General features: G+C 45.6%; 1 protein-coding gene across 14 annotated transcripts in view; it reads right to left on the bottom strand.

Moving 5' to 3' along the window:
- CNOT2 (CCR4-NOT transcription complex subunit 2) overlaps positions 1 to 14,489 on the bottom strand; it is a 174,067-nt gene that overhangs the window by 87,319 nt on the left and 72,259 nt on the right. For 9 of the 14 annotated variants that reach the window (XM_070755709.1, XM_070755716.1, XM_070755714.1 and 6 more), the window contains exon 2: positions 12,299 to 12,366. The exons of the other annotated variants lie outside the window; for them this stretch is intronic. The gene's annotated coding sequence lies outside the window, so the exon portion shown is untranslated. The remainder of the gene's footprint in view (positions 1 to 12,298; positions 12,367 to 14,489) is intronic. 14 annotated transcript variants of the gene reach the window in all.

The raw sequence follows: 14,489 nt of genomic DNA, 5'->3' as shown, positions 1-14,489 counted from the left end.
CAACCGCCTCCGCGGTCTCGACGGGGAGGCAAAAAGGGCCGTTTCATTCAGGCGGGAACTCTTCTCCGTTCCCGCCTTTATCCCCCCCCCCAAGATGGCGACGCTCGTTGTCGGGGACGCAGGTTTGATCCTCCGACTGGCCCGATGGGCGTTCGGCGCGCCGGGGGGGCGGGGCGGGGGCTCCTTTGGGGCGCAAGGCTTCCTCCAGGCTTCCTCCGTCTTCGAGCGGCATATCCGTCATGGGGAGCAGGCCCCCCATGGCGTCAGCCGACCGCCTGTCCACCGGGCGCTGCCGCGGAGGCAGGCAACCCGGGCGCTCCTCTCAGAACCCTCAACGAGCCTCCAGGCTTGAGGGCCAGTCAGGAGAGGAGCTGCAGCATAGGGGGTTAATCCCACTGAGGGAATTAACCCACGCTGCCAACAAGAAGCCGCCCCTTGCTGCCTGAAAGAAAGGAAAAAGAAGAAAAGTATTAAAACACAGTAAATAATTGTACATAACATTTATTAAAACCAGAATTATACCCTATTAAACCAAGTTTAACAGGAGCATCAAACTCAAAGTCCCATTACTGCGACTGAGTTTTTTAGATTGGAGGGCTAAGGGGGCGGTGCCTGACTAATATTAAATATTTAAATTAAACTCAGTCCCAGCCAATCAGGCTGAGAATAACCCATCCTGGACTCTCCTTGCAAGTGCATTGGAGAACATGATGGCCAGAGATCTTGTCCTGGAATGATATGAGGGCCAGATGGACTACCCTGAGCTACAGCCAGTTGATGTTGTTCATCAGATCGTCCTGTGACCAGTGTCCCTGTGCCATCTGTGATTGCCCCAGCCGAAAAGGCTGACATCTGTAGTTATAGTCTGGCAGCTGGACTCCTTAAAGTCACATCCCTTTGTCATGGCCCGGGATGTCCACCACTGAAAAGACTGGAGTACATTGTATGGGACTTGAACTTTGGTAGGTGCTTCTGCTGGACCTTTGGTAGGGTAGGAGGAACCACTGCAAGGTCCTGGTGTGTAGACATACCCAGGGAACCATTGCAATGCAAGATACCATCTTCACCAGGAGCTGCGAGAGGAGGACCAGTAGAACTAACCAGATCATTTGGATCTGGTTTGCCAATGCTTTTATGCTGTCCTGAGGCTCCTGTAATAGGTAAACCTTGCATAATGAAGTGTCTATGATCGTCCCCACGTGTGATAAATGGGTGGAAGAAATAAGGTGATTCTTCTCATAATTGATGGAAAATCCATGATCCTGAAAGACCTGGATTGTGACTTGCAGGTCTTCTGCTGCCCAAAGGTGAGAGAAGGACTAGATTAAGATGTTGCCCAGTGTTGTACATACTCCTGGTCAGTTGGAGGATGATGAAGAAATTTAGGACTCTGATACAGATAGAGTTTATGAATTAGTGGTGGGCCCGGGGTTACAGGTAGTAGAACAGGTGGGAGGCCAGCCACAAGATGTGGCTATGAGTCCAGAATCTAGTGAGGAAGAATCAGACGTTCGCTGGGTCAATCCTAAATTCAGAAGGGTCCAAAAACGTAAGGAACAGGTGTTTGGAAGAAGATATTAAGGGGAGGAATGGGTTAAATACTGGAGTGATGTATTTTGTACGTCAGGGGGTCAGTGGAGAAGAAGGGTGGAGTTTCAATGTTGTAGGGCTAAAATGAAAGGTATTTCATTCAACTCCCAAGCAAGCAAATGTATTCTGTGTTATTTTAGTCATTTGTGCTGTTTTTGAATCATGCTGTGAGTACGTAAATCTTGTTAAACGGAGAAGGCTGGGAGGAATGTATGAGGAATGCAATTAAGAAAGATAACGGGAGGAAGAGGAATGTGTTAGTATGAACTGTATTTTGTATATGGAAGGGAAGACAAATAAAGATGGAGTTTCTTTCTTTATGAAATACTGGATTTAGTAAGAGTTATTTGTAATAGCTAAAGTTCTACCAGAAACCAGAACACCCAGGTAACACTGGACACGGATTGGGATCACGCTGAGCTGAGCTGCCAGTATTTTGGTGAAAACCCTGGATGGTGAAGACAGGTTGAATGGTAGGGCTCTGTACCGATAATAAATATTTTATTATTATTTATTGAATTTATAAGCTGCCCTTCTCCTTGCGGACTCAGGGCGGCTTACAATAGTAAAAACATAATAACAATTAAACTACTCCAATACATAGTAAGAACAAGTAAAAAAATTAATCCAATAAAATATCACACAATTGTCACTCATACATACTAATGGCCAGAGCGAAAAACCATCGCTCAACACCCCAGGCCTGCTGACATAAGTGTTTTAAGTGCTTTTCAAAAGGTGAGGAGAGTGGGGAAGGTACGAATCTCTGGGCAGAGTTGGTTCCATCCCACATAGTACGGCCAGAGGAACTGACAGAGGGAGGGTAGGATAAGTATGTGGAAGTATGCCTCCGTCAGATCTATGGATGTTAAGTTGCCCTCCCGGATGCTCTGCAGGATGGTCTGGAGAGACTGCATCTTGAACCTCTTGTAGATCAGATGGTCATTTAACCTTTTTAGATCCAGAATCGCTCTCCACCCTCCCAAGTACTTTGTGACTACAAATAGAATGGAATAGAATCCCTGGCCATTGGTCTGCTGGAACCGGCGGGATAGCCTGAATGTACAATAGGTGTTAAATAGTGGCCTCCATGAGACCTCTTTTTGTGTTGTTACTTTGTATGGGACAACATATGAAGAATCACAAGGTATGGAGAGAAATTCAAGCATGAGGCCTAGTCTTACTGTGATTAGGACCCAGGTGTCTATCATGGTTGCTTCCCACTAAATTGTGAATAGCTCTAGGCAGCCACCAATGGGAGGGTTGGACCTGTGGTCACTTGTAGGGACAAAAGGGTCAACCTCCAGAGCTATGAAATTGTCTCTTGTTCTGGAATTGTTATCTGTTTCTATTCTGAAATCCAGTTCTATCCGTTTGGCGATCAGTTCTATCAGGTATGTACTCTGGGAGTAGCCCAATCCTGGGTCTGTTGGTTGGAGGAAGGCCTGTGAAAATAAGGCGAGGAGCATCGTTCCACTTGCTTGTATAGGGAAGGCAGGATCTGTCTCCTGTCTTTGGTTTCCACCAATATGGGCTCCGAAGGTTGCAGAGGCTAATCTCATAGAAACATAGAAGTCTGACGGCAGAAAAAGACCTCATGGTCCATCTAGTCTGCCCTTATACTATTTTCTGTATTTTATCTTAGGATGGATATATGTTTATCCCAGGCATGTTTAAATTCAGTTACTGTGGATTTATCTACCACGTCTGCTGGAAGTTTGTTCCAAGGATCTACTACTCTTTCAGTAAAATAATATTTTCTCATGTTGCTTTTGATCTTTCCCCCAACTAACTTCAGATTGTGTCCCCTTGTTCTTGTGTTCACTTTCCTATTAAAAACACTTCCCTCCTGTACCTTATTTAACCCTTTAATATATTTAAATGTTTCGATCATGTCCCCCCTTTTCCTTCTGTCCTCCAGACTATACAGATTGAGTTCATTAAGTCTTTCCTGATACGTTTTATGCTTAAGACCTTCCACCATTCTTGTAGCCCGTCTTTGGACCCGTTCAATTTTGTCAATATCTTTTTGTAGGTGAGGTCTCCAGAACTGAACATAGTACAGTGATCCCTCGATTTTCACGATCTCGATCTTCGCGAAACGCTATATCGCGATTTTTCCCACCCGATGACGTCACTCTCTTCCTTTCTCATCTTTCTTTCTCTCTCTCTTTCTCTATCTTGCTTCTTCCTCTCTCACACTCTCTTCCTCCCTCTCTCATCTCTTTCTTTCCTTCTCTCTCTTTCTCTATCTCTCCCCCTCTTGCTCTCGAGCGGCGGGTGGCAGGGGAGCGGCGGGCGGGCAGCAGCGAGGAGCCGAAGATCGGGGTTTCCCCTTTGCGTGGGCGGTGGGAAAGACCCAGGGAAGGTTTCTTCGGCCGCCCAGCAGCTGATCTGCTCGGCAGCGCCGCAGCAGCGAGGAGCCGAAGATCGGGGTTTCCCCTTTGCGTGGGCGGCGGGGAAACCCCGATCTTCGGCTCCTCGCTGCTGCGGCGCTGCCGAGCAGATCAGCTGCTGGGCGACCAAAGAAACCTTCCCTGGGTCTTCCCCGCCGCCCACGCAAACTCCACCATCTGCGCATGCGCGGCCATGGAAAAAGGGCGCGCATGCGCAGATGGTGTTTTTACTTCCGCACCACTATATCGTGAAAAATCGAGTATCGCGAGGGGTCTTGGAACGTAACCCTCGCGATACTCGAGGGATCACTGTATTCCAAATGTGGTCTCACCAGCATTCTATATAGCGGGATCATAATCTCCCTCTTCCTGCTTGTTATACCTCTAGCTATGCAGCGAAGCATCCTACTTGCTTTCCCTACCGCCTGACTGCACTGTTCACCCATTTTGAGACTGTCAGAAATCACTACCCCTAAATCCTTTTCTTCTGAAGTATTTGCTAACACAGAACTGCCAATACAATACTCAGATTGAAGATTCCTTTTCCCCAAGTGCATTATTTTACATTTGGAAATATTAAACTGCAGTTTCCATTGCTTTGACCATTTATCTAGTAAAGCTAAATCATTTACCATATTACAGATGCCTCCAGGAATATCAACCCTATTGCACACTTTAGAGTCATCGGCAAATAGGCAAACCTTCCCTACCAAACCTTCCCCTATGTCACTCACAAACATATTAAAAAGAATAGGACCCAGAACAGATCCTTGTGGCACACCGCTTGTAACCTGACTCTGCTCAGAATACTCGCCGTTAACAATAACTCTCTGATGTCTACGCTTCAGCCAGCTGCAAATCCATTGAACTATCCAGGGATTAAGTCCAATCTTCACTAATTTATCTATCAGCTCTTTATGTGGAACCGTATCAAAGGCTTTGCTGAAGTCCAGGTAGGCAATAACCACGGCACCACCTTCATCCAACACCTTTGTGATATAGTCAAAGAAATCAATGAGATTAGTCTGACATGATTTGCCTTCAGTAAAGCCATGCTGATTTGGGTCCAATAAGTTATTGTTTTTTAGGTGCTGATTTATCCTCTTTTTGACTAGAGTCTCCATTATTTTAACTACAACTGATGTCAAGCTAACTGGCCTGTAGTTACCAGCTTCTTCTCTACTGCCCTTCTTGTGGATAGGCACAACACTGGCCATTCTCCAATCCTCAGGAACTTCTCCTGTTAACGATTGGTTAAACAAATCAGTCAGGGGGGTAGCAATGACAGATCTGAGTTCTTTAAGAACTCTGGGGTGGATGCCATCTGGACCCATTGCCTTATTTATCTTTAATCGTTCAAGTTCTTCTAAAACCTTCAGCTTTACACCACTGCCTTAACCACACATTAAACTCTCTGATACACGTTGTTTTATCCTCTTGGCCACAAACCGGTAACACCTCTGAGAAAGTCACTGAATCAGTTATTTTACCCAGCTCCACATTTAGACATTGAAAATCTCTTTTTACTACATTGACATTTCTCTGGGACAAATCATTTGTGCCAAGATGCACCACCACATCAACGTTATTACCTTTACTCACAGCCTTGACAATGTTTGTAATCTGCCTCCTGTCCCTGCTAGCAGTGGCCCCTGGGAGACACCTCATCACCTTCACCACATCCTTACTCTGTCCCAAATCAACACCTCTAACAGTCGAATCACCCACATTTCAAATCACCCACCACATCTCCATTTATATTTTGTGCCTGCCTGCCAGTGACGAAGCCACAGCAGATGGCAGGCCATTGCCAATGATGCAATAGCCCTGGAAATGAATTTGGCTGTGTCTAGGGTGGCATCAGGTGAAAATTCCATCACTGCTATCAACTTGTTAGTGTCCTATTAGAAAGCATTGGTTATTAGGTAAAGCTCTCATTTGCATCTGGCTAAGCCAGAGCAAGATACTCTATTGAAGAAGGGAAAGGTAGTTGCTACCTTTATTGTCCAGGTTGCCGCCTAATGGGCCCTGCAAAGGGTCAGTTCAGCCCTTCTATCCTTTTTTTTCAGAGCATCTTGCACGTCTTGAGACAAGAGAATATAGGACATTAAGACTGCCACAGGTCTATCTATCGTTAGTAACTGTAGCTCTTTGGTGAATTGTGGAGCTACATTATCATTCCCACTTGGGTTGGTGTAGGCTTCTGGATAAACCCATTGCCTCTGGACCACATCACTGAACAACTCAGGTGAAGGGATCTCTCTACTGTTGGCTCTGTAAAGAAGAGGTCATTTGGGTTTGTTAAACCCAATGCTGGCTCTGATGTACGCGGCTTCGTTCATGTGGGTTGTGATCTTGGTTTTAAACAGGAGGGATTTAAAGATGGCTGGGCGAAAAAACCCTGTAAAAGCTGGGCGGTCAGGAACTAACCATTCATTCTCTGAGAGTATTAGCTCTCTCTCCTCTTCCTCTCCTGAAAGGCAAACCTCTCCTGAAAGCCAATCTTCATCCTCTATAGAGATGAAGTGGGAGAGTGAGGTTCCCTAAGGTTCGCCATGTCTGCACGAACTTGAGATGTCAGGTGTTGACTATGCTTTAGGGAGGAATCTGATGCCATGGAATCAGCTTGGTTTCCTTGCTGCAATGCTGTAGCGATCCCCTACCTAATGGAGCTAAGGAGTTTCATTTGCTCAGAAATCTTCAGTCCTTGCTTCTCCCTTGGCCGGAGCCCTGCCACTGTGGGTGTAAATGTTGCCTCTGGGGCAGATTGCCTCGGCTTTAAAATGGGTTCCCAATGACTCTCTGCTGGCAGTCTATTTGACTATGGCGCAAAGGGATCCTCCTTCTTATAAAAGGTAGCTGTGGAGATTGTTCTCTAGTGCCCTCTGGCGACCAAGTATGGGAGCTTAGTCTCTTGTTTTCTGATTGGATCAGACTATTTATTTATTTATTTATTTATTTATTTATTTATTTATTTATTTATTTATTTATTTGATTTGATTTGATTTGATTTGATTTGATTTGTATGCCGCCCCTCTCCGTAGACCCAGGGCGGCTAAAAACAACATGTAACAATCCAATACTAAAACAACTAAAAAAACCTTATTGTAAAACCAAACATACATACAAACATACTATGCATAAATTGTAAATGCCTAGGGGGAAAGAATATCTCAGTCCCCCCATGCCTGATGGCAGAGGTGGGTTTTAGGGAGCTTACAAAAGGCGAGGAGGGTGGGGCAATTCTAATCTCTGGGGGGAGTTGGTTCCAGAGGGCCGGGGCCGCCACAGAGAAGGCTCTTCCCCTGGGCCCTGCCAAACGACATTGTTTACTTGACGGGACCCGGAGAAGGCACACTCTGTGGGACCTAACTGGTCGCTGGGATTCGTGCAACAGAAGGCGGTCCCTGAGATAATCTGGTCCGGTGCCATGAAGGGCTTTATAGGTCATAACCAACACTTTGAATTGTGACCGGAAACTGATCGGCAACCAATGCAGACTGCGGAGTGTTGGTGTTACATGGGCATATTTGGGAAAGCCCATGATTGCTCTCGCAGCTGCATTCTGCACGATCTGAAGTTTCCGAACACAATGAATGGAAAGTGATAGAATCTCCCCCAAGAAGATCTGTTTGTCTTTGTCACTCAGCTTGGCTCTCAGCCTTGGAGTTCTCTTTTTCCAGTTTTTTTGGTGTCTCCAGGCATCTCTTTCCTCAGCCTTAGAGGCTTTTATGAGATGCAAGGCTTTTGCCCTTATTCAGGCAGCCACTCTTCTACTGCCCTATCTTGATGCTGAGAAATCTTTCTGCTTAATATGGGGCTTTATAGGAGGGGGGCTCTCTTCCCCACTCACATGAACCGCCTCATGGTTCTCTGAGGCAGCAGTATCCTCCATCCTTTGTTTCTCCTACTGTATTGGAGGCCTTCCAGTCCCCTGTTAGGGAGCCGTCAGACTGTCTCCACTGAAAGGTGTGCCAAATGTTGGCTCTGCTTGAATGAGCTGGAAGATGGCAAGGGCACTTGGTAGAACAAAGGCACCAGCCACATTGCTCTACAGCTATGCCAGTTGAAGTGTAGTCATTGCGCTGGCTGTGCCAATCAAACGGGAAGCCAGCCAGACTGTTGCAGCGGCTGTGCCGATCAATCGGGTTAGCCAGCTGTGCCATTGGGGCAATTCATTTTCTGAAAAACAGCTGATCACGGTGGCAGTACCACTCACTCAAAAGCCTCTCTATTCACCAAAAACAGCTGACAGGAGCTGTTCCATTCTCCCACCAACCAGCTAATTATTTAAGCAGCTGTAACGCTCACCTGAAGACTATGTTTTTCACCGGAAGGCAGCTGTTTTGCTGCTAAATATGTGTCGCTCTTGTGCCAAACAGCTGGTTGCGGTGGCAGTATTGGTCGCCCGAAGACCTCATCACTGCTGAAAACCACTGAGAATCCAAAGAATTTAACTCTGCCATTTTGCTCTGAAGAGCGCTTCTTAAATGCATCTCACTTGGACTAAGGCTAAACTGGGGGACAGTGAAGAGGGGCATGGCTGCAAAGTTTAAAAGGACTATAGGCAAAAAGACAAAATTAACCCATTCTTTGGACTCTGCTCAGCACACTGGAGAACTAATCTAGACTGAAATATGCTGGTTGAGAAAGACTGTCACAACCACGCAAAAATAGTAACACAGTACTATTTAATGGTTTTCACTTGCTATAGTGGAAATATCTTTAATTGCCAGACATTGCTCTTAGTGCTGCCAAATAAAGTAGTAAATGCATATAACCAAATTACATATATTCCAAATTGATATTTGTTCAGATTAGAGACCTAGACTGGTTGAAAGAGCCAACATGGATTATCATAATTCCCTTCCCCAGCTTTCAGGCCTATGATGCTGCTGCATTAAATATCCAGGTGGCTATGGATAGAAGAATCTTCAAGTGTTGGTAAATTACCAGCTAAACCCTCAAATACAGTGATACCTTGTATTACGAACCCCTCGTCAGACGAACTTTTTGAGATACGAACCCAGGGTTTAAGATTTCTTTGCCTTGTCTTAAAAACCCTTTCCATCTTACAAACCTGAGCCCGGGTTCGTGGGTTCTCTTACTGTGCGTGCGCTCTTACTGACAGAGGGATTCCCCTACCTTGTGACTGCCCCGATGGGATTTTCCATTCTTTTCCACGCCCACCGGGCAAGAGCGCTCGGGAGGCAGTTCTGCTGGCCACAGACGAGGAGCACCAGGAGGCTTAAGGCGGCTGCGGCGGCAACACTTTGGGTTTTTGGCTGGGTGAGAGGCAGGAGGGCCGGCCTGACACCCCCCACCCCAGCGCTTCACCTCCCGCCAGGCAAGAGGGCTCGGGAGACAGTTCTGCCGGCCTACTATGGGGGATCCTTCTAGCCGAGAGCGATGTGCAGGAGGGTCGGGAAGGACTGGGAGATGCAAGCCTCCTTCGGCAGTGAGGTCCCAGCTTCCAGGTTTCTGAGTTTTGGGCTTGCACGCATTATTCACTTTTACATTGATTCCTACGGGAAACACTGTTTCATCTTACGAACTTTTCACCTTACGAACCTTGTCCCAGAACCAATTACGTTCGTAAGACAAGGTATTACTGTATACAATTACAAAGATTTATCAAATAGCAAGCAGACCATAAGACCTCCTAACAAGAAAATTATAAAATGGCATATCCAATAAAGAGACCAAATATGGACCAGATCCATATTTCTCCAGATTAGCTAAATCATTCAGGCAATAATTAGGCAGTAAAAAGAAGTAACCACTGTGGAAGTAGCTTCTCAAGTATTGGGACTTACCAATCAAAGTCAATTTATTGTTTATTTATTTATTTATTGGATTTGTATGCCACCCCTCCCCGCAGACTCGGGGCGGCTAACAACAATGATAAAAACAGCATGTAGAAATCCAATTAATAAAACAACTAAAACCCTTATAATAAAACCAAACATACACACAAACAAACATACCATGCATAACTTGTAATGGCCTAGGGGGAAGGAATATCTTAACTCCACCATGCCTGGCGGCATAAATGAGTCTTGAGTAGTTTACGAAAGACAGGGAGGGTGGGGGCAGTTCTAATCTCCGGGTGGAGTTGGTTCCAGAGGGCCAGGGCCGCCACATGCATCCTTCAAGGTACTACTGTGTTTCCCTGAAAATAAGACCCTGAAATAAGCCCTTGGCCTTATTGCCATGCAGCACTCAAAAGCATGATTGAGCTTATTATCAGAAGATGTCTTATTTTGCGTGAAGCAAGGTACATAAAGCATGTGATACAACTATTGCAAGCAGCCAGGACATTGCTGGAAAATGCTGTCAAGTCTGGACTGCTTTGGAGGAAAAACTGTTTATACATCATGATGCTGTCTAAAGTTATAGATAAGCATCCAGATTAAATAATTATGATTAACCTGGGGAAAATATCCATTTCTATATTTCCAGTTAGAGAAGAAAAACCAGAATTGCAAGACAGAATGTTAATTTTCATTCTCAGTCACTTTTCTCTAACTATGATGTACAATATGAAGTTGCTGTTCTGCTGAGCAAAATATATACAGCAGGGGACTTTTGAAAAAAATTGATACTGATTTCACCATTATCAACTCCACTGCAGTAAAGGAATCATCAGTCCATCAATTTTAATGAATATGACTAGACCAGGGGTAGGCAAAATTGGCTCTTCTATGACATGGGGACTCACAGAATTCCTGAGCTAGTATGACTGGCTCAAGAATTCTGGGAGTTGAAGTCCACAAGTCATAGAAGAGCCAGCTTTGCCTACCCCTGGACTAGACAATTAAATGTTAAGATTAAAATAAATAGAATAAATATTCATTATCTTGAAAAATGGGTATTTGGGAAAGGTTAACTCTTTCAATATACTGTGCAAAAAGTTAAAAATTATAAATACAGTGGAACCTCTAGATACGAACCTAATTGGTTCCAGGGGGAGGTTCGTAACACAAAAGGTTCGTAAGACGAAACATTGTTTCCCATAGGAAACAATGTAAAGTCAATTAATCCGTGCAACCAAAAAAACCCCCGCAAAAAAAACCGCTGCCGCCAGGCTGTGACCTTTTAAAACAGCCGCGCGGCTTCCCAGCAACCCCCCCCAGCCCAGCTGTGACCTTTTAAAACAGCCGCACGGCTTTCCAGCAGCCTCCAAACGCCAAACGCGGAAGTTTGGCGTTTGGCGTTTGGCTTCGGGAGATGGCTGGGAAGCCGCGCGGCTGTTTTAAAATGTCACAGCCGGGCTGGGGGGCTTCCCAGCACCCCCCCAAACCCCGAACTTTTGCCAAACTTCCGGGCTCGGGGTTGGGGGGTGCTGGGAAGCCCCCCAGCCCGGCTGTGACCTTTTAAAACAGCCGCGCGGCTTCCCAGCTGTCTCCAAACGCCGAACGCGGAAGTTCGGCTTTGGCGTTCGGCTTTGGGAGACAGCTGGGAAGCCGCGCGGCTGTTTTAAAAGGTCACAGCCGCACTGGGGGGCTTCCCAGCACCCCCCCCCCGAACCCCAAACTTTTGCCGAACTTCCGGGTTCGGGGTGGGTGGGAAGCCCCCCAGCGCGGCTGTGACTTTTTAAAACAGCCGCGCGGCTTCCTAGCTGTCTCCCGAAGCTGAACGCCAAAGCCGAACTTCCGCGTTCGGAGAGAGCTGGGAAGCCGCGCGGCTGTTTTAAAAGGTCACAGCCGGGCTGGGGGGCTTCCCAGCAACCTCCCGAACCGAACCCGGGGTTCAGAAAAATTTTGTCTCTTCTTACGAACTTTTTTCGAGTTACGAACCGGCGTTCGGGAGGCTGCTGGGAAGCCCCGCCGCCCGGCTGTCACCTTTTAAAACAGCCGCGCGGCTTCCCAGCTGTCTCTGAACGCTGGTTCGTAACTCGAAAAAAGTTCATAAGAAGAGGCAAAATTTTTCTGAACCCCGGGTTCGTATGACGAGTTGTTCGTAAGACGAGGGGTTCGTATCTTGAGGTACCACTGTATTACAATCAATTGCCATATACGATTTCCCTGAGAATGCAAACAGCAGCATATAAAATATTGCAAATTCAGTTTAAAGAGTTAATTTTTACTACCATATCCTTAACATTAAATCTATTTCAGGAGCTACAGTCCTATTTGGACCTCATTTTTTCAACCATACATATATATTTAACAAACAAATAAATATACAATGATTTTTTTTCTTATTGTTCCTAAACTTCTTCAAATGTTTAGCAAAGAAACATTTTTTCAACCACTTAAAAATCTTCCTATAAGAATCACCTAACACACACTAGGAAAATATCTACCTACCTAAAAACTGTAATTTTGCCCATTAATTTTTTTGTCTGTTGAAGCAAGCAAGCTTTGATGGATACTTCCTGTAAATGAAGTAGATTGTGTTATTAGAAAAGTTGTGTAAATTCACAACATTATCAAATACAATAAGTTTTATTTTATTAAAAAATCAAACATCAAACATCAAAAAAGCTCAATTTATTTCTTAAATGAACTCTGAAAGTACAACCCAAAACACTACAATAATTCCAAAACATATGCTATCTATGAAGTTATCTTTATTAATCTGTTCCAAATATAATCACCAACAGTTAATTCTACTTTTATTTTTCTTAAAATCTAGTTTAAAGAACTCTGACTTCTAAATCTCTAATTTAGGATGCACTTACAGTCACTGTTTTAAAAAAATCTTCTCCAATCTTACACTAAGGAATAACTCTATACATGTTGCTGTTGATTTGATCAATCATAAATAATTTATAAATACATGCAGCAAAGTGCAAAAATATTATTTAATGCAGGTAGTCCTTGATGTATGATCTCAATTGAGCCAAAAAAATTTGCTGCTAAAGCAGGTGAATTTTGCCACATTTTACAAGCTTTCTTGCAATATTTGTGAAGTGAATAGTTGTTATGATAGTAACAAGTTTTTTAAATGAAGCTAGCTTCCCTACTGATTTTGCTTGTTAGGTGGCAAAAGGTGATCACATGATTCTGGGATGCTGCAGTTGTCATAAATATGAGTCAGTTGCCAAGTATCTGAATTTTGATCACATAATCATTATTATTATTATTTATTAGATTTGTATGCTTGCCCCTCTCCGGAAACTTGGAGCGGCTTACAACAACAATACATAGTACAAATCTAATGGTTAAAAAAGGACAGTTTAAAACCCTTTTTATACATAAAATGAAACGGCCCGGGGGAATCAATTTCACCATGCCTGACGGCAGAGATGGGTTTTTAAGAGTTTGCGAAAGGCAAGGAGGGTGGGGGCAGTTCTGATTTCCGGAGGGAGTTGGTTCCAGAGGGTCGGGGCCGCCATAGAGAAAGCTCTTCCCCTGGGCCCCGCCAGACGGGACCCGGAGAAGGCCCATTCTGTGGGACCTAACCGGTCGCTGGGATTCATGCGGCAAAAGGCGGTCCCAGAGATATTCTGGTCCGATGCCATGAAGGGCTTTATAGGTCATAACCGACACTTTGAATTGTGACCGGAAACTGATCGGCAACCAATGCAGACTGCGGAGTGTTAGTGTGACATGGGCATATCTAGGGAATTCCATGATTGCTCTTGCAGCTGCATTCTCCCTCCCCCTCCCAGAGTAATGGACGGACAGATGGAATTGTCCTTGGGAGGCAAAATCCACAGCCACTCCGTCTTATCAGGGTTGAGTTTGAGTCTGTTGACACCCATCCAGACCCTAACAGCCTCCAGGCACCGGCACATCATTTCCACTGCTTCGTTGACTGGACATGGGGTAGAGATGTACAACTGGGTATTATCAGCGTACTGATGATACCTCACCCCATGCCCTTGGATGATCTCACCCAGCGGTTTCATGTAGATATTAAATAGTAGGGGGAGAGGACCAATCCCTGAGGTATCCCACAAGGGAGAGACCTAGAGGTCGACCTCTGACCCCCCAACTAACACCGACTACGACCGACCGGAGAGGTAGGAGGAGAACCACTGAAGGACAGTGCCTCCAATTCCCAAGCCCTCTAGCCGGCGCAGAAGGATACCATGGTCGATGGTATCGAAAGCCGCTGAGAGATCAAGATAAACCCCTGTCCCAGGCCCGCCAGAGATCATCCATCAACGCGACCAAAGCAGTTTCCATGCTGCAGCCAGGCCTGAAACCCGACCGTTGAGGCCTAGATAATTGGCTTCTTCCAAGGAGAGCTGGAGCGCCATCAACTTCTCAATAACCTTCCCCATAAAGGGAAGGTTGGAGACTGGACGATAGTTATTGAGCATGGCTGGAGGCCGGAAAGGACCCCCTCCCCAAGGAAGCATTGACAATCTCCTGGACCCAGCTCCGTGTCACCTCCCTGCTAGCCGAGACCAGCCAGGAGGGACACAGATCCAGTAAGCAGATGACGGAACTCACAGCTCCAATGGCCTTGTCCACTTCATCAGGTGTCACCATATCAAACTCCTTCCAGACAGATGGACAAGGACGGCCCCCAGTCACCTCGACTGAC

The sequence above is a fragment of the Erythrolamprus reginae genome, chromosome 6 (assembly GCF_031021105.1).
Source record: "Erythrolamprus reginae isolate rEryReg1 chromosome 6, rEryReg1.hap1, whole genome shotgun sequence".
In the NCBI taxonomy this organism is placed as follows: Eukaryota; Metazoa; Chordata; class Lepidosauria; order Squamata; family Dipsadidae; genus Erythrolamprus; species Erythrolamprus reginae.
This window is presented reverse-complemented; position numbering and strand designations above follow the sequence as displayed.